Source organism: Grampus griseus (assembly GCF_964374135.1).
Source record: "Grampus griseus genome assembly, chromosome: 3".
Classification (NCBI taxonomy): Eukaryota; Metazoa; Chordata; class Mammalia; order Artiodactyla; family Delphinidae; genus Grampus; species Grampus griseus.
Genome location: NC_139019.1, coordinates 93,920,502 through 93,943,910, shown reverse-complemented (window position 1 = coordinate 93,943,910; position 23,409 = coordinate 93,920,502). Strand labels below are relative to the sequence as shown.

Genomic DNA, 23,409 nt, shown 5'->3' with positions numbered 1-23,409 from the left:
ATTACAAACTCAACAAGATGGATGAACTAACAACGCCCAAGCAAGATAAATGATAGAGCAAGCAAAGCAGGAATTAAGAATAAGGATAAGTTGATTTTTCTGATAGATGTGTGAGGATAGAGCAGTCGCAAATAAATCAACTGGAGGTCATGGAGATTAAAATTTGGTCCTTATAATAAAAAACTGAATAAGCAGATGAAACTGATATTTTTCCTGAAATTTAATTTTATTAAAGACTGATGATGTCTTATAACCTAGTGACTAGTGATAGTTCGTAAGTTTAGTAGTTTACTTTTTGGAAAGCGTATAACAATATTCAAATAAGACATTATAGAAAGTATTTTAAAGAATGAAATGTTTGCTGTAATTCTTTTTAAAAGGCTTGGTCCATATTGAAAAATTGACAATGAATGAAAAATAAAATCAAAAGAAAGAAAAATAAGTTTTCCCCTCAAATACGTAAGAAACACTTGCTGGTATTTGTATTTGAAGTGCCTGGAGTAAGATGGGCTGAATTTTTCAAAGGCAGTTAGTAGTAGCTTGTACAAGGACTTGTTTCATTTGATTTAGCACCAACTAAAATAAAAATAAATATACCATTTAAGATATAGTCTGGTTTCTCCTCCATTTCTCATACTGCCCCACTACTCCAGGGCACAGTACATAAGCACTCATTCTCAGATTACACACACTGGCAAGATTTTTTCCCCTTAAGATAGGATGTCAGCGAACGCCAGCAGGTATCAACTTCTTTGATCAGGAATAAAGAACTCTACCTTCAGCAAATTCAATTACTTTCCTGGTCCTGTCATATAAAGCCTTTCTATTGCCACATCTGTTTTCTAATTATGATGGTTATTTCTGTCAAGGAAATTTCCCACCAGGCATGCTTGATCTATTTCTATTTCCTAATGATACAGTATTTTATTTTATGCAGTATCACAAGTTTTCTTCTATTCATTCTTCTTTTTAAAATACTTTGTTACTCACCAAGGCATAGAGATCAAAAAGAGAACTGTCAAGTAGATCCTAAAACACTTTTTTTTTGGCTGCATGGGATGTGGGATGTGGGATCTTAGTTCCCCAACCAGGGATTGAACCAATGCCCCCAGCAGGGGAAGCGCACAGTGTTAACCATTGTGCTGCCAGGGAAGTCCCCTAAAACACGTTTCTTAACTTGAGTAACATCTGAAAACATAAGATGTCAATTACATTTTCCATTAAAGAAAATGCATTCAATTTTGGTGCTTGTACAAGAACTTACAATGTCAGTTTCTAACATGTTATATCCCTCAGTGAACACTTTTTCCTTTTTTTCAAAGGAAAAAAAATCATATCGAAGTAATATTTTCCTAAATTTTTTTTATAGCAAATTGAAAATTCTGAGTAAACTGAAGGTATGTTTAACAACAAAAGTAATATAGCTCATACGGCCTCCTTATAGGTTTCTTAAAGACATCAGTAAACTCGCATTCTGCAGTGGATTGGTAAATCCAGTTATTTTTATCTGGAATTTTATAGAGGTAAGCATCTCACAAAACCACATCCCCTGTGCTAGAAATGTCTTTTTTGGTATCTGGCTACACAAAAGCTTCTGATGAAATACTTTCTGCAAATTAGTATAATGTTAATTTTTTACTTTTCCAGAAAAATATGAAACCTTACCACTTATTCTTACTGAACACAAGTTAGATTACTACCAGTTGCTCTTGTACTTTTGGTCTATAAGAATTTTTTAAAGTTTAGACATTTTTAATGTTTCTGAATTGCACACTCATAGAAGACAGCTGGATAAAACACACTAGACAATTTCAAAAAAAAAATCTTTTTTTAAATTAATTATTTTTGGCTGTGTTGGGTCTTCATTGCTGCGTGCAGGCTTTCTCTAGTTGCAAAGGCGGGGGCTACTCTTTGTTGAGGTGTGTAGGCTTCTTCTTGTAGTGCCTTCTCTTGTTGCAGAGCACAGGCTCTAGGCCCGTGGGCTTCAGTCATTGTGGCACTTGGGCTCAGTAGTTGTGGCGCATGGGCTTAGTTACTCCATGGCATGTGGGATCTTCCCGGACCAGGGCTCGAACCCGTGTCCCCTGTATTGGCAGGCGGATTCTTAACCACTGCGCCACCAGGGAAGTCCCCAAAAGACAAATCTTACTATCAGACTCATTTGTCATATCCTTAGTATCCCGAATAAAATCCACAGAAGTGAAAATAATATTTTCAAAGAATTCATTCATGGTGGGGTCTTAGAACAAGGAACTAACTCCATGTGAAGAAAGGAAGAGTTCTGCTCATCTTGCTAATCACAAGGATTTTTCCTCGTGGGGTAATTGAGTTTTTTGGGGTCTCTATGGGACTTTTGTTTGCAGGAAACCATGCATACAGGCCCAGATCTGATTGGTTTCTGTTCCAGAAAATGTTTCCAACACTCCCTTTTTCTCGTAATATTCCAGGACCAGTTTTGTTTGGTCTTAGTAAACCTTCATTCTCTTGATAAGTGATTCTGGTTTATCATCCACACGCTGAATGAGAGGCTCTCCAGTCACATCATCCACGTCGACTGCTTTGGGAGGGTTAAATTCGAGGTTGTAGCCGCGGCCACTGGCTGGATGAATCCAGCGAGCCGTGAGGCGTTGCCGGATGATCTCAAAGGGCACGTTCAGGTTCATCACCAGGTGTACCTGATAAACTCTATCCAGGGCTTCAGCCTGTGTGAGTGTCTTGGGGAAACCACACAACAGCCAGTTATACTGGGTGAAATTTTTCAGCTCCTGGAGGATCAGCCGAGTCATGAGGTCGTCTGGGATGAGCTTCCCCTGGGACATTCCCCTTGGCCAGCACACCAATTTCTGTGTCCCTCAGCATGTTGTCTCGGAGCACGTCCCCACTGGAGAACTTCTTCAGCTGGAAGTGTTTGATGATGCGCAGCGCCAGGGTGCTCTTGCTGGAGCCCGGGGTGCCCATGATCATGGAGCGCGCTGCAACTGCCTTGACGCTCCCATGGCTGCTGAGTGAGGCCAGGGCCAAGCCATCAACTGGGCTTCTGGTTGGAAGCCAGCTGCGCCTGCGCGCTCGCTCCCAGTCTCGGCGGCCTGACGTCGGGGGTGGAGCCACGAAGAAGCGCAGAGGGCGAGAGGGCGTAACCCACGTGGAAACGGACGGACGCTACGGAAGAAGAGCGTATGCGTGAGTTGTAAGACTGAGTCAAGGAATTCTCCCACAATGCAGTGTGAAGGGCGGAAGAGATGGGAGGTATGAAAGGAAAATGAAGAAACAACGTGTAGATTCAAAAGTTCCACCTTTCACAGGAGGAAAAGGAGAGGAGGGAGGGATACAGTACTTAAAGAGATTATTAAAGACAAGAATTTCTGGAATTAAAGAATGATACAAGTCACGGAACTAGACAGCGGAACAGTTCAGAACATCTAGAAGCAAATGTTGGCAAAGGTGTAAGTAGGTCTCTCACACTCCTGCTGGTGGGGTGCCCCCACAGCTGGTTTGGAAGGCAACTTGGCAGTGGCCATTTTTTAAAAAAATTCCTTCTCAGTATCTTCCTTGGAAAAGCACTCTCAAGTGACAAGAAGGGTATAGGATGTTCATTTCAGCCTTATTTATAACAGCAAAAAACTATTAACAATTTATCTGTTCATTAATTCGAGAATAGCTAAGTGAACCTTAAGCCATACTATGGAATATTAATGCAGCAGCTAAAAAGACAGGTCTCTGTTAACATGAAAAGATTTCTAAGACATTGTAAATGCAAAAAGTTGCAGAATGATACAATTTAGGTTAAAGAAAGATGTAATTTATGTTTAAATATAACTATTAAGTGAACTGGAAAGCTGGGTTTCAAGCAGTGGAAGGACATGACTTGATTTTTGTTTTTAGATGATTGTTCCATCTTCAAGAAGGAGAGCAGTTAGAAGGCTATGTCAATAGACCAACAAAGAGGTGAGAAAGTACTATTTTAATTTTAATTTCTTCAATATAAGTGAGATTGAGCATCTTTTCATTTGTTTATGGACCATTTGCAGTTTATTTCCATGTAGAATTTTTAAAGTGACAATTACCTTCTAATCACTTCCCTGGAAAAATACTTAGGGTTTGGTTTACTCAATAAGATGTGAAACAGATCCTCAGCTTTGTCTCAGATGGTCCAAGTGCACTGGCTTAATACAGTATCAGACTGCGCATCATATGGCGCTACTCTAATTAGAGGCTGCTGAGCCATCAACTTTGCATCCGCTTCCTTCTCTAACCATTTTTTAAAAATAAATAAATAAATATTTATTTATTTATTTTTGGCTGCGTTGGGTCTTCGTTGCTGCATGCGGGCTTTTCTCTAGTTGTGGCGAGCGGGGGCTACTCTTCATTGTGGTGTGCAGGTTTCTCATTGCAGTGGCTTCTCTTGTTGCGGAGCACGGGCTCTAGGCACGCAGGCTTCAGAAATTGTGGCCCGTGGGCTCAGTAGTTGTGGCTTGCGGGCTCTAGAGTGCAGGCTTAGTAGTTGTGCCACATGGGCTTAGCTGCTCCGCGGCATGTGGGGTCTTCCCGGACCAGGGCTCCAACCCGTGTCCCCTGCGTTGGCAGGCAGATTCTTAACCACAGCTCCACCAGGGAAGTCCCTCTAACCATTCTTGAGCCACTTCATTTCCGAAAAAATCCATAAAAATGATGTGATGGCTTGTTCTCATTCTATGAGCAAGAGAGGAAGCTATTTCCAGAAAAAAGATTTTGGGATTGGAAACCTAATTTCTGTATTTTTATTTTATGGTAGCAAAGTAGAACTGCTGCTCTAATTTCTCAGACTTAAAGAAAAAATAGTTTTTGCTATTTTAGATATTTAAGTTAGTCATATAATCTCTTTTATTGTTGCTATATTCAAAAGAGTTACACTGAATACATAAGGTGTTTCAAAAGGTATATGGATATTTAATAGAAATTTAGCTCATATCTTCCAGCAAAGGAAAAAAAAATCATGTTATAACTTGAAACAGTATTTTGCATAATACTAACTGCTTTGCATAATAAAACAGCACACTATGACTGTCTTTTAGGATAACTAATTATATATATAAAAAGTGATCCTGCCAAGGCCTTTCTATCCTACTAGATAGATTTAGCCTTCTAGTATGTTCAGCCTTTAACTGAGATATCTAATTTGGTACCAGACTCTGATCACAGAATATTTCAGAGGAGTATCTGTGAAGTGTGGTAGGGTTCACTTGGCTATAGGTGTGAGTGGGAGAGGATGTGTCCCAGAGCAGCTTAGAGCAGACACAGTCGGTGTTGGCCTGCTGGTAAGTGACAAAGGGTTTTAAAACTTACTCTTAATAGCATCTGGTAAGAGGTTCTTTGACCAAATACATATAAACTAGTAGTAGCCAAGTAATATCAGACAATACATTTGATCTCATTTAGCAAAACGCATCCAGTGCCAACCAGATGTGACTGTGGAAGTTTATGGAAACTTTCTGGGTATTTTTCACAGTAATGGAATCCAAATGGCATAGCAGTAAAAGAAAAACAGCAGGGGCTCATCAGATTATGCCGGTTTTTATAGTACTAATCATTCATTCGTTGACTCAGCAAACTTTAATCAGGCGTTTATCTGTGTGACCAGTTGTTCTAAGCACAGAGGATGCAGCCTATGAGATAGAAAGAAGGTTGAGTGTCTGTCCCTGTGCCATGACCTTCTCACGGGTATTATGGACCAGTGTTTCCCAAGGTGTGACAGTTGCTTCTCTGGAGAATGTGAGATAAGTTTAGGTCTCTGTGAAAGAATATTCCCCTCCCCCACCTCCAGGTTTGATAATTGTGTTTTATTTTATTTTTAAAACTATTTTATTACGAAAATTTCACAGATACCTAAAATTAGAGAGGTAGTGGTATAGCCCCATGTACTCTAGTTTCAACAGTGATCAACCTTTTGCTAATCTTGTTCTATCTCATATTTTTTCTTGAGTATGTTAAATAATAACACTTTTAAATTATAACAAAGAGTATGTATGTTTTAATGTGCATAAGAAAAATATAGCTAGCACATCCAACCTAATACTTCACAGTGTTCTTGCTTAGGACAAAACTAAGCTATAAATTTGTTTTAAAACTGTTACACAGATAGGGCAAAGTTCAACGAGGGCAAACTTGACTGACTAATAGACACTCCCCTTCATCGATTCCTTCCCTCTCTGAGGCTGGGATGGTTAGAAGTGATTCCTTCTTCTATAGGAAATGCTTAGCACCATGTGTGACCCTTAATAAGCACTTACAAAAGAGAAGCTAATATTGTGTTTGGGAGCCATCTTTGATTCCACAGAACTGATACTGGCCAACATTTATTAAGCACTTACTGTGTACAGGCACTGCGGTGGGAGATTTACATATGTTATCTCATTTCCTCTTCATAGCCACACTCTGAATAGATGTTAGGATCTCCATTTTCGGAATTAAAAATCAAGGCTCAGAAAAATGAAGTAACTTAAGGTCACAAAGCTATTAAGTGGCAGGGCTCGGACTTGAGTTGAAAGCCTGTTTTCCTGCAAGGTCCATCATGATTTTCCACCCAGTTCCCAGGACAGCCAGGGCCTACATCCCTATCTCTGGGAAACAGTTGGAGAAAGAACTAGATATGTGGAGTTTGGAGGCTTGATGTAAACCTGATTCTTCCATTTGCTAAAGTTGTGACCTTAAACATTTCATTTCACTTTTTCTGGCCCTCTGTTTCTTGTGCATACAGTGAGGACAATAATACTAATTACCGAATGTTCGAGCACAGAGTACAATCATTTATATGGAAATTTGACACCGTGGGCACTAAATAAATGTTTGTACTGTATTCACACGCCAGTAACAGGGAATGTGATCTTGAACAATCCCCTTCCCTCTCTGGGTCTTGGTATCCTCAGCTGTAAAGATGATGGCGTAGGCCCTTAAAGTCCTGCTAGGGATAGTTGTTCCACGATTGTATTCCAACTGGACCACAAGAAATATTAGTGAGTGAAGTTAATGGAAATAACTAGGTAAACGTCCATTCAGTGTGATTTTGTTTATAATTATGTATACTTGTCTTAATCTGATTCCTTAGAAAGCAGAGCCAGACAATGACATGTTGCTGCTGCTTGTTAGGAGGTACAATGCCAAGGAGTAGAAGCCAGAGACCTGAGAGACACAGGAGTGAGGCAGGGAAGGAGGGAGAGAAATTGGAGCAGGCGTAACTGAGCTGGTCGCCACCCAGTGCTCCTGGTTGCTCTGTCTTAAAGAAGCAGCCTCTGAAAAGCTGCATCTCAGTCTTTCTGGAGTGAAAAAAAAGAGAATGAATTTATCTACCAGTTTCCGGCTCCTGTTTGGCAACACCTTGACCACAAGGGGTTTATTCCTCTGCAATTATGGGTTGTACAGTTCTGGGCTCTGGGGCAAGATCCCTTGTGTCCCACATCTCAGTGTGAACAGGGAGGCCCAGGATGAGAGATGAGAGAGGTGTGGCCTGGGCACGAGGCTGGGCTCTGAGAAGTGTACCTGCAAGTAGTTGGAACTGGTAGCCATGGTGGTATTTGGAACAAGAGACGGGAGGCTGAGAGGACCTGCGGTGGTGGAGGTGTGTGGTACAATAACTTCTGCCCCATTGACTTTTAAACAGAATCTGAAGGGGCTTATAAAATAAGGATGAGGAGGAGGAGGAAATAATTCATAGAAATATGAAAAAGAAATGACCTCAGTTTATTACCTGCAAAGAGAGGATAATAATAGTACTTATCCATAAGGTTGTTATAGTGAAAGAATGATTTCAAGAAGGTAGTATTCGTAGAGCATTTAAAATATACGTGGCATATAAAAGCCGCTATGCAGATGTTTGTTTTAAAAAAGAAAATATTTAGCCACATGAGCTTTGATGGTTTCTGCAACTAAGCATTACATTTACCTCTAAGCTTTCTAGCAGTTAAGGAAAAAGGGAAAGATGGTAGTTTTCATAATTTACATTATCTGATCAAAATGAGCCTGCTAATTCTGAAAGAGAGCCAAGAGTCTATCTGACAAGAAAACCTAAAGGGAGCTGATCTCAAAGGGACATTAAAAAGCAGAATAAGTAACGTTTTCAAAATGAGTACTTCAGTAAGTCGTGCTGAGGAATGTCTCACATGGCTAATTCATTCACTGATACTTTACCAGACACAGTATTTCTGGGAGCTAAGATAGAGACGTTCAGATCTGTAGCCTTCTGATGTGTTACCCTGAATTAGTGGTTCTCAAGCAGGGACAGCTTTGCCCCCCAAGGGACATTTAACAATGTCTGGTAATATTTTAGGTTGTCACAACTTGGGGATGGACGGTGGTAATGCCGCTGGTCTCCGATGGATAGAGGCCAGAGATGCTATTAATATTGCGTGGGATGTACATATACTAAAAAAAACTTGCTGGTTATCTGAAATTCAAATTTAACTGGGAACGCTGTGTTTAAATTCGCTAACTCTAGCAGCTACACTTCCTACATTGCACAGGACAGCCCTCCACAACGAAGGATTATCAGGCCCCAAACGTGAATAGTACTGAAGGGGAGAAACTCTGCCCTAAATGAGTACAGATCTTTGCATACTTTCCTAGAGCCAGGGAGACAGAGTATGACATTAAGATATCTTTTGTTTCAGATTAGTTAGCTGACAGTTTCAGGTCCAAACCTCTGGCCTCAGCCTAGCTTATTTATATCTGTGATGCTGACAGAAGCTCGAATCCTGTCTCCAACAAAGAAGTGTCAAAGTGGACATTGCATAGGAAGCTTCTTGAACACTCCCATTGCTCTTTAAATATCTCCTCTTCGTGGCACTTGTCACCTGGTGCCTCATCTGGTTACTTGGAGAGATTTATTGCATAAGCACTCAGCTAATCTGATGTTGAACAAGGTGATTTAGGCAGGAAATAGAGCCTGCAGTACTTGAGGGGTTTACATTCTAGTTGCAGAAGTCATTCAAGGGAAGGATACCCTAGGAAGGCACTGGCAATCCTGTCTTCATGTAAGAGTAAGGAAAGGTTCGGGGGTTGACTGAATGACAAGCTGGCACAGAGAGCTGGGTGAAATCCATTTTCCAGAGGAGGGGCCCATCTCTTGACTGGGCGGTGCAGGTGGGCCATGGTTGGGCTCCAGGGAGACATGGTCTTTCCACGGAGAAAGCCCAGGCAGGTGTACATCCCTGAAAGAGGATAACAGAAAAGACTTGGTGGGAAGTCAGGATTTTAATCCCCCTCCTCTGCTTCTCTGGCGACCTGTCACCAAGACTCATGTCATACTGCTTTCTTTGGTTTTATTAGACACTCCTACATGTAATAGAAGCCAAATAATTCTCCATGGTATACATCATAAAGAAGATATTCCCTAAGTAGAGCTGGAAAGGGTCACAATTTAAACTCCCTCCTGAAAATATCAATGAGTTTACCGCCCCTTCACCTGCCTCCCAGGCCTGGCATGAGATAAATAAGGATTATTGGGGTCTTCAGTTGTCCAGAGGATACGCTTTGCATTCAGCAAACTACAGAAATTGTGTTACAAACCATGAAAAGGCACAGAAAGGGGAAATCAGCTGCTCTCCAGCTAAATTGCTTATTTAAGAGGGTGGAAGATGCTTTCTACTCCGTGCTGGCTCACCTGTGGTTACGCAAACACCTGGCACATTCTTAATCCACATCCATCATTTTTGGCCTCTCCTTAGTCATTTCTTAGGTGTGGAGAGATGGCCTCTGCATTTCCAATTCCATGACTCAGTAAAGAAAACTGAAAGCTTGGTATGATGTAATAACAGACGTTCACACCGGTGACCCTGATTAACCCAGAAAGGATTCAGTTACACTTACTGTTCTCTGCTCAGAGGGCAGGGAACTTTACATCTACTTTTGAAGGCTTGCCATCAAAAAAAATTGCTGAAAGTAATATTTTTTGTGATTGAAGGGTTAGTTTCAGTTTTCTGAAAAATTGACCCCCATGGTGCACTCCCTTCTTGATTTGGGTTGGGAAATAAGGTACCACTGTACTTTCATAATGTGCTGCGACTCCCAAAGGTACAGGTGATTTCTCATTGGCTTCATTTTTTTTTTTTTTTTTTTTTTTTCCTGTACGGAGGCCTCTCACTGTTGTGGCCTCTCCTGCTGTGGAGCACAGGCTCCGGACGCACAGGCTCAGCGGCCATGGCTCACGGGCCCAGCCGCTTCGCGGCATGTGGGATCCTCCCGGACCGGGGCTCGAACCCATGTTCCCTGCATCGGCAGGCGGACTCTCAACCACTGTGCCACCAGGGAAGCCCTCATTGGCTTCATTTTGAGTTGGAGGGTTCTTGATGACATACAGTCATTCTTTAAAAAATAAACTTTTTTTGGTGGAATAATGTTAGATTTACAGAAAAGTTGCGTTAAGTAGTACAGAGTTTTCCTATGCCTCATCCTCCAGTTTCCCCTGTTGTTAACATCTTACATAACCACCATACATTTGTTGCAACTGAGAAACCAACCTTGGTACATTGTATTAACTAAACTCCAGACTTTATTTGAATTTCACCACCTTTTGGATTAATGTCCTCTTTCTCTTCCAGATTCCAGTTCAGGCAACCACATTACATTTAATTGTCATATCTCCTCAGTCTCTTGTCTGCGACAGTTTCCTCATCTTTCCTTGTTTTTTGTGACTTTGACAGTCTTGAGAGTACTTGGCAAGGTATCCCATAGAATGGGTTTGTCTTTTGTTTTTCACATGATTATAAGTTTCTGGAAAGGATACCAAAGAGTTAAAGTGCTCTTCTTGTCACATGATATCAGGGGTACATGATACCACCTGACATCTCTGGTGATACTAAACCTTTTTGCTTGGCCAAGGTAGTGTCTGCCAGGTTTCTCCACTGTACAGTCATTACTTATCCCTTCCCCTACTATGTCTAGCCTTAGGAACTGAGTCTAGCCTACCCTTGGGAAGGATGGGGTTAGGCTCTACCTCCTGGAGGGAGAGTATCTACCTATATTATTTGGAATTCTTGCATAAGAAAGATTTCATACAGCTATTTTAATGAGATATTTTAATAAATATGTATGCCAGACTCCCAGATTCAGCAAATGTTAACATTTTGCCAAATATGCTTCAGATCTTTATTTTAAATAGATTTAAAAAAATTGTTACAGATATGGTTGAAGTCTCCTTTGTATTTCTTCGTTAGCCCATTCTTCTTCCTCCTTCCCTTCAGGTAACAATTAACCATGTTTTTACATATATGTGTGTATCCATAAAAGGATTTTCCGTATTTATGTTTCATTGTGCAACTTGCTTTCTTCATTCAGCTTTATGTTTCTGAGGTCTATCCAGGTTGAAGCAGGCATATGGGAAGGCATCTTAATCTTAACCAGTAATTTGTCTCCAAATCACTTTATAAATTGGATTATTTGTGGAAAAGTTTCCTGCAGACTGTTAATCCTCCCCATGGTGTGTGAATTTGTGGAAGGTGAAAGATACCTCCTAACCTTGGTCTTAGAAGCTGGGCCAGGGCTGAGGTGGCTTCCAGAATGGTGAGAGGGAAAACAGGAGCTAATTACCCTTTTTGATGTTTCCTACATTCTCTTTCTACTGGCTGTCCCTCTCCTTATTCTTTCTATCTGGCTACCCCTTTCTCTAACATCTGTCTCCTGACTTCCCACCTTCCTACCTTCCCCAGTGTAGGTGAGTCTTCAGACCAAGTACCTGATAATCAGTGAGATTGGCCCCATCAGCCCTCTAGAGACAGTGCAAGGCACTATAGGACTGAAGGTAGTAGGGTTTCAACACCTGAGCTCCAAACTCAAATGTCTTATGACTCAAACTCAATATGTTTCAAACTAACCTTTTCCCACAAGCTGTTCTTCCACCAGCGTTCCTAACTTCAGTAGCCATCCACTTGCCAAAGTCAGAAACCTGGGAGTTGTTCTTGACTCCTACCTTTCTCTCTCCCATTAACTCATGCCCGAAGTCCTATTATTCTTATTTCCTAAAGAACTTAATTCTTCTATTTCTCTCTAGCTCCATGCCACCACTCTCATCCAAGTTATATTAACTCACACCCAAATTACTGCAGCACGTGCTCAGCTGGACTCCCTGCCCCCAGTCTTGCCCCCTCCAGTCTCTCTTCCTTCCACTCTGCAGGCTAGAGAAATCAAGTCATATTACTCCCCCAGCTCAGTCTTCCCCATTGGCCGTAGGACAAAATCTGAGCTTCTAACAAGATTTACAAAACCCCCAAAGCTCTTTGTTGCTTATGCCTCTAGTCTCACTTCCTACCCTCTTTGCCTCAAACTTTATTGACCAGTCATAACCAGTTTCTTTCACTTTCCCAAATGCATTGTGCTCCCCGAACTCTGAGGCCTTCACACATGCTCTTCTCTCTTCCAAGGATATGCCCTAATCCAACTTTAGTGAGCTTTCAGTTTGTAGCTGAAATACTCCTTTCTGTGCAACAAGAACTCTGACAAAGACTTTCTTCTTGACCAAACTTTAGACAGCCTCCTCTGAGCCCTTTTTTTGACTAGACCTTGTCCTTGGGCCCTGTCCTTAGCCTGCTGAGGCCAGTTTTCGCAAGAATCCTGCTAAGACAGATTAGTGAGAATCCCCCCTTCCTTGATGTCTGACCACCTTTGATATCTCATCAAGTTCCTCATCCCCCACCCTTGATGTCTAAGTCCCTGGCCTGCCTTTAGCAAAACTCCTGTTAGGCCAATTTAGCAAGAATCCCTAACCCTTGAAGTGTCCTCTTAGTAATTTTCCATCCACTGACCCCCCTCACTCTGCTTGTTGGCTGTGAACCCTTATCTGTCTATATCGGCTTTGGAATTGAGCTCAGTTTTTTTACTGAAGTCTCTTTCCCCTACTGCAGTAGTTACTGAATAAAATCTGCCTTTACTACCTTTAACTGGTGTCTGGCTTTATTTCTTTTTAGCAAGACCCCTAGACTACGTTAGGGTTCCTATCATACCCCTCTTCTACTTCCCCTATCATGATTCTCATTATACTTGATTGTGACTTCTTCTGTAATTGTGTTTTTTAACCTTAAGTGTCCTGAGAGCAAGGATTAGGTCTTGTTCACCATCGTATCCCCAGCACGGCCCAAGACTTGCATGTGTAGGACACGATCATTGTGGAATAATGGAATGAATTTTCAGAGTTGCTCACTTGCTCGTATGGAACATTCCTCCGTTACAGGCAGTTTCAGGTAGTGTGACACGTTCCGGAGGTCGTGTGGTGGGCCCTCGCCATAGATGAAATGAATCTGTATCTACTTCTGTACTGTTAGGCAACTCTTTCCTGGGTCTGGTGTGCCCTGGAGCAGAAACACTGAGCTGACTTTCTCTAGCGATGTCTCCAAGTGGAACTGGCAGCTGTCTAACTCATTCATTCACTCAGGCAGACTCTCTCATCACAGGTGCCTAAAACCCATGATTGTACATTCTATGTTTGTTTACCCATCTTTCTCTCTATTTTCTGCCTACCACAAAAAATAGACTAGACGTAAGTTAATCAAATTTAATGCTCAGGCACAAAAGATGATTAAGTTCTTTGTTTAATGTAACCATTCCTCATTTTACATCTGTCTCTCTGCTTATTTATTTCATTGATGCTTGGAAGTAATTGGTTTTGATACATTTTGGCTCACTGATAAAGAGTGTCAGACACATCTTAAGTTTGGGGGCTCTCTGCTATCTTGAAACAGACGTGGCTGATAATTTTCAAACAGAAATATCTTCATTTTCTAATCTATTTTAATAAAGCTTGGAATGTGGGCAAACGAGACGGTGATTACATTAGGTAAAAATTATCTTTTGTCAAGCAACTAGGTTAAAAGCAAAAGACAATCATTAATACTGATATGAAGAGACCAGAGGGACCACCTGTGGCTTCTTCACAGACCACCAGTACTGCCCTCCGAAGGGGGGAAGGTCTCATTGAAACTCCTCTGACTCATGAGGCTGTGTCACAGTTTTGAAGGTTCATGGAAAAGGGAATTCTATAACCTTCCTGGCAAACCCTTCTAGGTGTTAGAAATGCTGACTCTAGGAAACCTGAGTCTATGGATTTTGCACTTAAATTCTTCATACTGCAGGTAAAACCTAATTCTGTTTATCTTTTTGCAGTGTAGGAGGAAACAGAAGCTTAAAGGTGGTAAATGACTTGCCCATAATCTTACTTGTAAGTGGTAGACTTAGATTTGAACCTAGGCCCGACTCTACAGCAGCCCCTCTTTTGTTCTTAGCCATTGTACTGCTTTGCGCAGTTAATGAGATGTTTCAGTAAACAAGGTCATTCAGTTCCTTAGCTAGCTTGGATTAAAGATAGTGCCTACTGTTGGCCATAAACCTGTGCGACTCCAGCTCTATGTCCAGGGCTCAGGTGATTGTGAGGCACCTCACAGGCTCCCTTTGGAAATAGTGGAGATGGATGTAGAAAACTGCAGTGCTGCATGGCCCAGTGTGGTTCGGGAACAAGCCGCAAAGCTCTGGCATTGAGCATCCCAGGCCTTTGGTGCAGTTTTACGCTTCATGTTACTCCATCAATTTAGCTCTGACATTTGAAGAGTGGTAAAGGCTAATCTGAGTTTGAGACTAGTAACTCTGTCTCAGATCCCTTGTTTGTAGATTAGGATAATATAGTTCTAGTAGGATCAATGCCATATTACTGTGAAGAGGTTGGAACAGGGCCTAGAGAATAGTAAGCTCTCAATAAAGCTTAGGTATGAAAAATATATTTAAACAGTTGCTATTATTTTTGTTATTGTAACAACATGAGAACAAAGTGTTTAAACACAGCCATAGCCAATTAAGCAGTGACTAGGCCCTCTGTACTGAGGTTCCTGACCGGCCAGTGACTAAGCCAGTCAAAGATGGTGACCCCAGCAGCTGCTGCTACAACACATATGCTTACACAGGTGACTAGACACCTTGAGAATTCTGTGCATTCAGTATAGCTCTTCCCAGAATTACATATACTCTTTGAGAAAACGTTAGTGTTTACTAATAAAATATTATTGTATTTAACTCTTGTCCCCAAAGCCTTACTTTGCAGTACTCCTGTTTACTTACTCTTGGGTTTCTCTTTTTAATTTCAGCCCAAGATTGTTTTCATAAGTCTTATATTTATTCTACACGTTTTTAACCATCCTTTCTACTGAACTCTTATTTTTGCATTCTTCTTACTGAATTCATCTTCCTTTTCTCTCTTCATTTGTGTAGTTTTGTTTCATGCTCTCTTTGACGTTTAATCTTTCATAAACAGTTCTTACATATAGTTCATCTGTTTTTTTACACTTCTTAAAACTTAAAACCTTTGTTTAAGGACCTACATGCTCCAACTGCACAGGATTATTTTCCTGCTGTAAGACACCTAGAAATGCATAGAATTCTTATAAGCACTCGTCCAGCCTTTATTAGCTTCAAAATACTGAACATCTGTTTAAAAGTTATAATTGTAGAAACTTTATGTTTTACTTTAAAACATGTAACAAACAAAGCTCAGAAATGCATAACATGATTATGAAGTGTCCCCTGACATTGTTAGCAGTTCTTTAAGTAACAGACGTGGTCTTACGAGCTCACTAGATACTTGCACATTCATTAGCTGGAGGGGTCCCATGAGGAACTGTTTCAGAGGAGTTAGGAGGATGCATGTCTTCGTTCTCCATTGTCACCTTAGCCCACAGGTAAAGCTGACGGGGTTCCCCTTCCACCTTATACACAGACACAAACACGCCCACATGCCTTGGGCTATCCTGAAGCTTTCTCCTTGAAGACCACACTAGATGTTCATCTTGATCAGATTTTACCTCCCTGTAAAGGAAAGGAGGGAGACTATGTCACACGAATGTACCCACACCCATGTCCGCAGCGCTCCCCACCCCCCACCCCCCCGCCAACACCGACAGCCCTGTATTTGTGAATGAGTGTATGTGCATGGACCGAGTGGGGTAGAAAATACCTAAAGGGAGTTTGTTAGGAAGAGAAACCACAGGTTTCAGTTCTTCCTAACATTCTAGCTGCTGATGAATGTGAGGCCACTGTCATTCATGTCCTTATCTTTCTCTAAGCAAAAACCCTGTCATAAAAATGACAGTGTGACTGTGCAGCTGGACTCATACAAATATAAAGAGGTTATTGAGAGGTCAGGGCCCTAATTTAGGAAGATTTAATGGGACCTGCTCATAGGACCTTCTGGGTACCTTGCTAGCGCATACACACTAATCACGTACATCTGCCCAGGGCCAGCTGCCCACGCGGAAGGTCCTGAGTGCCCACACGGTGAGTCAACAGGTGGCTACCACCTCCCAGGCATGTAAACGCTCTATCTCTTTTAGCTTCTTCTTCTGGCTGCTGGTAGCAGGAAGTGGCTGCATTAATGCAGATGCATCCTAAGTGTTAAGGTTGGAGAAATAAAGAGTATCAGAAAGTGAAGGGCTTTTCAGAGATTTAAAGTTCCTATATGAACTAACATTGAATTTGTAGGAAATTTTGCTTTGGAGATTGAGGTAAAGAGAGTCTGATTTCTGAAGTCTTAACTATGACTCAGCAAACCACCACGAGCACCAGGTATCAGAGGAGTGCACCCCTCGCTCTGCGTCAAGGCAGCAGTTGGAAACAGCTGCTCGGTGCAAATTTATCTGGACGATCACAGCATCAGAAAGAGACCCAGGTTTATGTCAGGACCTGGGCCAGAGACCAGCGAGACGTTTTTCTAGGAAATGGCTGCAGCGCCAGCAAACTTTTTGTACTAGATATAGAAACAATACAATGTCAAACTCTGAAATAATTTTTTTTTTTAAAAAAAGCTCTAAGACTGTTTATTCTATTACTGGAAGAGTAGAGATATTCTTTCTTTCTATACTTGCTGTAATCCGTAGCAGGCAAGGGAAGCTGCAGGTTCCTAAAGGTTCTCTAAGGGAGTCTGTTACAATTCCCCACTTTTCTGTCCATAGGACAGAGGAACATTAGACAGCAGCCTACATAAGGACTTTCAGAATCATGGTTCTCAAACATCCAACCTAACCACAAATCTGTTCCTATATAATTGGTTGAAAGTTCATTTCTTAGACTATGCAGTCTTTTCTTGAGCGATTTGTAAAGTGAAATCTTAACTGCACCCATATAGAATTTTTCCTGTATCTCGTCCCATCTACTCAATATCATTGACTCAAATCCCTTTCTTGGAAGAAGGACAAAGGGAGATGGGAGAGAAAAACAGTGATGTTGGTTGTCAGGTTTTTTGGAAATGGACCAATATGCCTAAAAGTTCATTTTCCAGAATCAATTTTGGAGATAACCACTAGCTACTCTATTTTATCAGATAGCTTTTGCCGCATAACAAACTGCCTCCATGGTTGTGGGTTAAACCAATAGCAGTTTGTGTGGCTAACAATTTTGTGGATCAGCACTTTGGACTGAGCTTTGCTGGGCAGTTCTTCCGGTCTGGGAAGGCTCAGTCGTGAGTCTGCTGGGTTGGCTGGGAACTGTAGGGTGGTTCCAGGTTGGTCAGCTTGTCACTGCTTTACATGGTCTCCTTACCTTCCAGCTGGCTAACTTAGGCTTCTTCACATGGTGTCTGGATAGGGATCTGAGAGAGAGCAGAATTGTTCAAGGTCTCTTCAAGGGACTGCCTTGGAACTGCACAGCATCATTTCCACCACATTCTATTAGTCAAAGCAAGTCACAGGGGTACTCCGGATTCAAGGGCTAGCCTGCCTGTTGATGGGAAAGGTTGCAGTCACGTTGCTAAAGGCTCAGGTACGGGAAGGGGAAGAATTGTAATCATTTTTGCAGTCTTTTACACCTACCAAGTAAAAGTAAAGTAGATCCAAATAGTTTTATCCACAGATGAACGTCCCATAGAAGAAAAATGGGTTGATAAATAAGTTGTACCTTATTTCAAATAGTAAGCAGTCATTCTTGCTAATATTGACACCATCAAAAGAGGAAACACAAATTCTCAGTTAACTCTAGTCTAGCTTCCAAGATTTTTTTTTTTTTTTCGCGGTACGCGGGCCTCTCACTGTTGTGGCCTCTCCCGTTGTGGAGCACAGGCTCCAGATGCGCAGGCTCAGCGGCCATGGCTCACGGGCCCAGCTGCTCCACGGCATGTGGGATCTTCCCAGACGGAGGCACGAACCCATGTCCCCTGCATCGGCAGGCGGACTCTCAACCACTGCACCATCAGGGAAGCCCTAGCTTCGAAGATTTTATAGACAATAAATGTAAGGCCCTTCCACTTAATATAATAACTTTTGTTTTATAATAGTTTGTGTAGATGTTGTTACAAGCTGGGTTCTTTGGTAGGTAGACTCTGAGGTGGAGTGTAGTGTGAAGGATGTTTATTAGATCCCATTCCTGGGATCAACACCCGTGGGAGAGGGAAGGTGGATCAGAGGGAGAAGTTGAGTGGCCGTGCAGGTCCACAGCCTCTGTCAACCCCATGGAGAGCTCTGGATCTGAAACAGCCTGTCAGAGTTGTCCCAGTTTGGGCCAGTGTGGCTGGGCCTTTGTAAACAACCCTTCCTCCATCAGTGACTGATTGTAGGCTTCCTCTGGGAAGGACATGACCTTGGGCAAAGTGGCTTTCTGCAGCTGAGAAATCTCTGATGGTGCCAGTGGATGAGGGGTGTCTGCTGACGGCAGTTCTGGAGCTGAAGGCCCCGCCTTCCAGATCCAGCACAGTGCTGATGGAATTATGGTAAGATTCAAGCTACACACCGCTGATTTCATCTGCAGGAGAAGCAGCATGGACACATAACATGATGATATTTATTGACTCTCTTGTTTTCCTCAGGGGATTTCAAACAGCTTCATGAAGGGTCTCTGACTCACGGCACCGCTGAGTTCATTTTGCTGCTGGAGCTGAGCAATATGTAGTGGGCTAACTGAGGAATTAATTAGCCATCGTGCAAGGCTGCTTTCATGCGTGTTTTAGGCTATCTCCTTCTCCTCCTCCCCCTTCTCCCCCCAAAGGAACACTGATTCCTGCCACTCTACCCTCTGGCCAGCAATTTTTGGCCACTGGGGATGTAGGTTTTCTCTCTCTTCTGTCTGGATTACAAGTTACCCACATTGTCAGCAGGGAGTGAATTGGAGCTAAGGGGGGTCAGGGACCAGCAGTTGAACCCAACTCTAAGGTAGTCATATCCATAAAAATTAAAGCTCACCAGATAGATGATTTGGAACTAATTGTATTGCAATAATCACATTTTCCTTCTCTTTGTGAAGAAATAAAGCAAGCTTCCCCGGTGAATTTAGAATAGGATTTGATTTTTAAAAATTTGATTTGCATACGGGCATTCAATCATCTGCTGCACTGCAGCTGGATTAAGAAAGCCTTAGCTGTGCTTCCTGTCTGAATATGGGACTGCCCTCTTAAGGGCCTTAGAGTGGTCTTTGTAAGAGTTTGACCAGCCACAATGGGAGGCAGTATTGCCTAGTAACTAAGAGCCCAGGTCCTGGAGTCTGACTGTTCCGACTCTGATGCTTTCTAGATGTGTGTTCTTGGACAAGTCAATCTATCAAAGCCTCAGTTTCCTCATCTATACAATGGAGACTATAACAGCTGTTCCCTCCAAGAACAACTATAAGAATTCAGTAAGGTGATGCCCTTGAAGAGCCTGGCATCGGCCCTGGCACCAAAGTGTTAGCTTTTCTTCTTTAGGAGGAGGAAGTTAATAATAATGGTGGTGGTGATGATGGTGAGGCATTTGGTCTTTGCCCTCTGTCACATTGCCCTTTGTCACATCCCCACGAATCCTCACTCTATGGTCTAATTAATCTGCTAATTGTTTGAAGCAATAGGTAGTGGATAGATGTGAAAGAATGAGGAGGAAAGAAATGTATTTTTGAAAAATATCTAAAATACAGATTCGCATTCAAAATAATAAGGTGGCTTAACATGAATAAAGTGTAGGAGAATTACCTAGAAATAAACTGCTATGGCTACTTAAGTGATGCCTGAGAGCAGATACCCAAGACAGTAGAGGGAGGTATGTATTTATGGGGTGGTGGCAACACCAGGAGTGAGTTGCTTGGGTTGAGGACCAGGGGGTGGGGAGTGGGGTCAGCAAGCAGAGCCTAGGGCCCGTGGTCTGTGGGCACGTGGGAAGCACACAAAGCCACAGGCTTCTCACCTGTCGGATCCCCCAGTGTCTAGCCAGCAGTGACTGATGAGGGGGCTGACAGTGCACAAGGTAAACTGAGCAAGGTTTCTAAATAGAAGGAGTTTGGATGTAGTCCATGAAACCTCAGCTGTTCTGTAATAAGCTTTTAAGCTTTGTCCACTGGAGCAAGATTTCACGAGAGGGTGGTTTACCCTTCCTTGGCCTCAAGTCACAACAGTTTGTTGCAGAGAGGGACACTGCTGAATTTACAAACCAGAAATATAAAGATACTTGTTTTCAAAGTGTGGGTTAGCTATGAGCTTAATATTCTCCAGTGGGAAAGAAGGTCTCTGTCTCTGGCAGTAGTGATTTAGTAGTGTACTTCTGGATTTGGCAAACTGCTCTTTAGTTGGCCTGCTAGGGATCTGGTATGTTGTGATTAATCACTCTGCCTTACCGGGTTATTTATCATGGTTATACTTAGGTTACCAACTTTCAAAGAACTAGAATTCGGCGAAATGCATTGACACTGAAGCAAGTAAAATGAGTTTACCCTTGCTTTGGCAATTTACAAGAGCTTTAGGATCTTCGAGGACCTCATTGCTGTCATTATCACTGTGCAGTCTGACAGGTTAGAAGACGTAAACTGTTGGGCCCAACATATGCTCTGAACCTGTCTCGTGACTATGTCCTCAGTATCTGATTCTGGGCTGATGCTACTTTTTGCAAAAGGACATGCTCAGGGAACTACTTCCGGTTGTTTGAGTCTTCTGCTTGTCTGGGTTCTGAGTCAATGGGGTTGTCCTGTTGGAGAAGCCCTCCCCGAGACATGCTAAAATGGAGCTACAGGCAGAACTCCTCTGGAGGGAAAATGTTGATGGGCAATACTTTGCCTGGGAATTCCAGACCCTTTGCTGTCTCCAGGCCTGGTGACAGGCTTGAATATGGGCTGCCTGATGTTTTGGTCTGATTTTGACAGCCCCTTAATGAAAGTAGCCTGAAGGACTTCTTAAGTCATCAGAGAAAATGTAAATCCCTGTTCAGCTAATTAGTTCATGGCCATAATCAGACATGATCCTTAACCTCTAAGGGCCTTATATCAAAGTCTTTTTGTTGTTTTTGTTCCAGTTGTTTTAATCGTCTTTAAAAGGAGGGAAAAGCTCTCACTGAATTCTTGATCCTACCGTGTGTACAGTTTAAAACAAGGAGACTGTTCTTGGATAATTGTTAAATGGATTGAATTCAAGTGGGCGTCTGGGGGGGCTTTGAAGAACACACCAAGTGTGCAGCTGTTCCTTTTAAAATGTGTGGTTTGGGACTTCCCTGGTGGCGCAGTGGTTAAGAATCTGCCTGCCAATGCAGGGGACATGGGTTCGATCCCTAGTCCAGGAAGATCCTACATGCCACAGAGCAACTAAGCCTGTGTGCCACAAATACTGAGCCTGTGCTCTAGAGCCTGCGAGCCACAACTACTGAGCCCACATGCCACAACTGCTGAAGACTGCACGCCTAGAGCACATGCTGCGCAACAAGAGAAGCCACCGCAATGAGAAGCCTGCGCACTGCAATGAAGAGTAGCCCCCGCTCCATGCAACTAGAGAAAACCTGCACATAGCAACGAAGACCCAACGCAGCCAAAAATAAATAAATTAATAAATTAAAAACCAACAACAATGACAAAAATAAACAAACAAACAAACAAAACGTGTGGTTTGCCCAGACACGGGCTACACCATCAATCACTTGGTCTGGCGCTCTCCGGTGAGCTGGCCAGGCTCTTCCCCAGCTAGACAGCCATAGGAGCAAACTCCTCAGCGCCCTTCCTTGGTTCCCATCCTATCTCCTGAACACTTCTCTTACCCTATCTGCTATTCCTCTCTAGTTCTTGACCTTCTTGGCATCGTAGCTTTTGCCTCACCTGCAGTTTCTGGCCTCACTCTTGCCCTTCAGCCCTGGTGCTTGGTGACCTGCCCTTGTCACCTTCCATGTGCTCTGGTTTGCACTCACGCCTAGGGTTACCTCTCCTCCCTGCTGCTCTTGGTCACACCTTCTGCCAGTCCTGCTGGACCCTGGGCCCTTGCCCCATGGCTAGTGCATATGTGTGTGTGCGTGTACACTTGCCTCAAGAAAAAGGTACTAAACAAACTTGTTTTTACCACAAACACCTTTTAATGGGTTCTAAACAGCTTTTACCAGTTCTGCAATATGTTTATTCTTTAATTCTATAGGTTCAACATTTTTGGTTATTGATAAGTTGGCAAATATCTGTTGAGACCTACTCAGTATCCAGTGCTGGCTCGGCATTGAGAAGTTGCCTTGTTATACCTTCAGTCTTGAAGAGGATGTAAGGTGTGTATCTGTCTCCCCACACTTAGAGGAGGTTACTGCACTTACCTCCGTGGTTGAGATATAGACCATTTTCCCTCCTAGTCCACATGGGCATCTCCTGAAGCTGTCAGAAGAGAGACATTGTTCCCGGATAGACCATTCTTCATAGAGTGTGTACACATTGTCAAGTGCAGAAACAAGAATTTTGTGTAGAGTATATTTATGTCAGTTGAAAAAGCAAGGGAGAAACTAAATATATGGTAGCTCTGGAAGAACATGCAAGAAAATGATAGCGTAGAATGCCTCTGAGGAAGGGAACCGGGCATCTGGGGAATCAGGTGAAGAAGGGAAAGTTCACTGTATGTGCTTTTGTAACTTTTGAATTTTAAACCATGTGAATATTGTAGGTATTTTTAAAAAAGAAACAAGTAAAATCTATTTTTAAATGTTAAGTCCTCAAAAAGGAGGTGGGAGAGTGTTAGAATATGGGGAGCCTGCAGTCCTGTGCTATAACTTGGAATCTTGAGCAAACTGATGAGAGAGGTACACAAGTGTAGATACAGAAAGGGAATCCATAGGAAATCGGAAGGAAGCAGAACTCAGCTTTACAGGATTAGGTGTGGTTGTTATTGTTGTTTTTTCTGAAAAATATATTAAGATACCTCTCACGAACATGCATGAGCTGGGCCCCCTTGGTGCATGGCTGGGAAGGGCCGATGACAGGCCAAAGGAAGATGCTAGAGGGAACCATCTAGAAAGCTGTAGTGAATCTGAGTGGTGTACCCAGCAGAGATTGCCAGCTGCATTAATTCTGCATAAACGCAAGTGTGGGTTTCTGTGAAGGCCCAGCACCAATTAGGGATTTGAAAACTCACAAAGCGTTTAATTTTGTGAGGCTCGTTTGAATTTTAGGCAGGAAGATACTGGGTTTTGATGATATCCTGCACAGTATCTTCCTTAATGAACGTCTGTT

The 23,409-nt window shown here is 42.4% G+C and overlaps 1 long non-coding RNA gene and 1 pseudogene across 3 annotated transcripts in view; one reads left to right on the top strand and one right to left on the bottom strand.

The window, feature by feature from the left end:
* LOC309820985 overlaps positions 1 to 23,409 on the top strand; it is a 91,695-nt gene that overhangs the window by 9,892 nt on the left and 58,394 nt on the right. For both annotated transcript variants that reach the window (XR_014296562.1, XR_014296563.1), the window contains exon 2: positions 3,883 to 3,945. This is a non-coding gene — a long non-coding RNA (uncharacterized lncRNA). The remainder of the gene's footprint in view (positions 1 to 3,882; positions 3,946 to 23,409) is intronic.
* LOC309820984 (GTP:AMP phosphotransferase AK3, mitochondrial-like) lies at positions 2,343 to 2,996 on the bottom strand (annotated as a pseudogene). The gene has a single exon. The product of its transcript is annotated as a GTP:AMP phosphotransferase AK3, mitochondrial-like (transcript).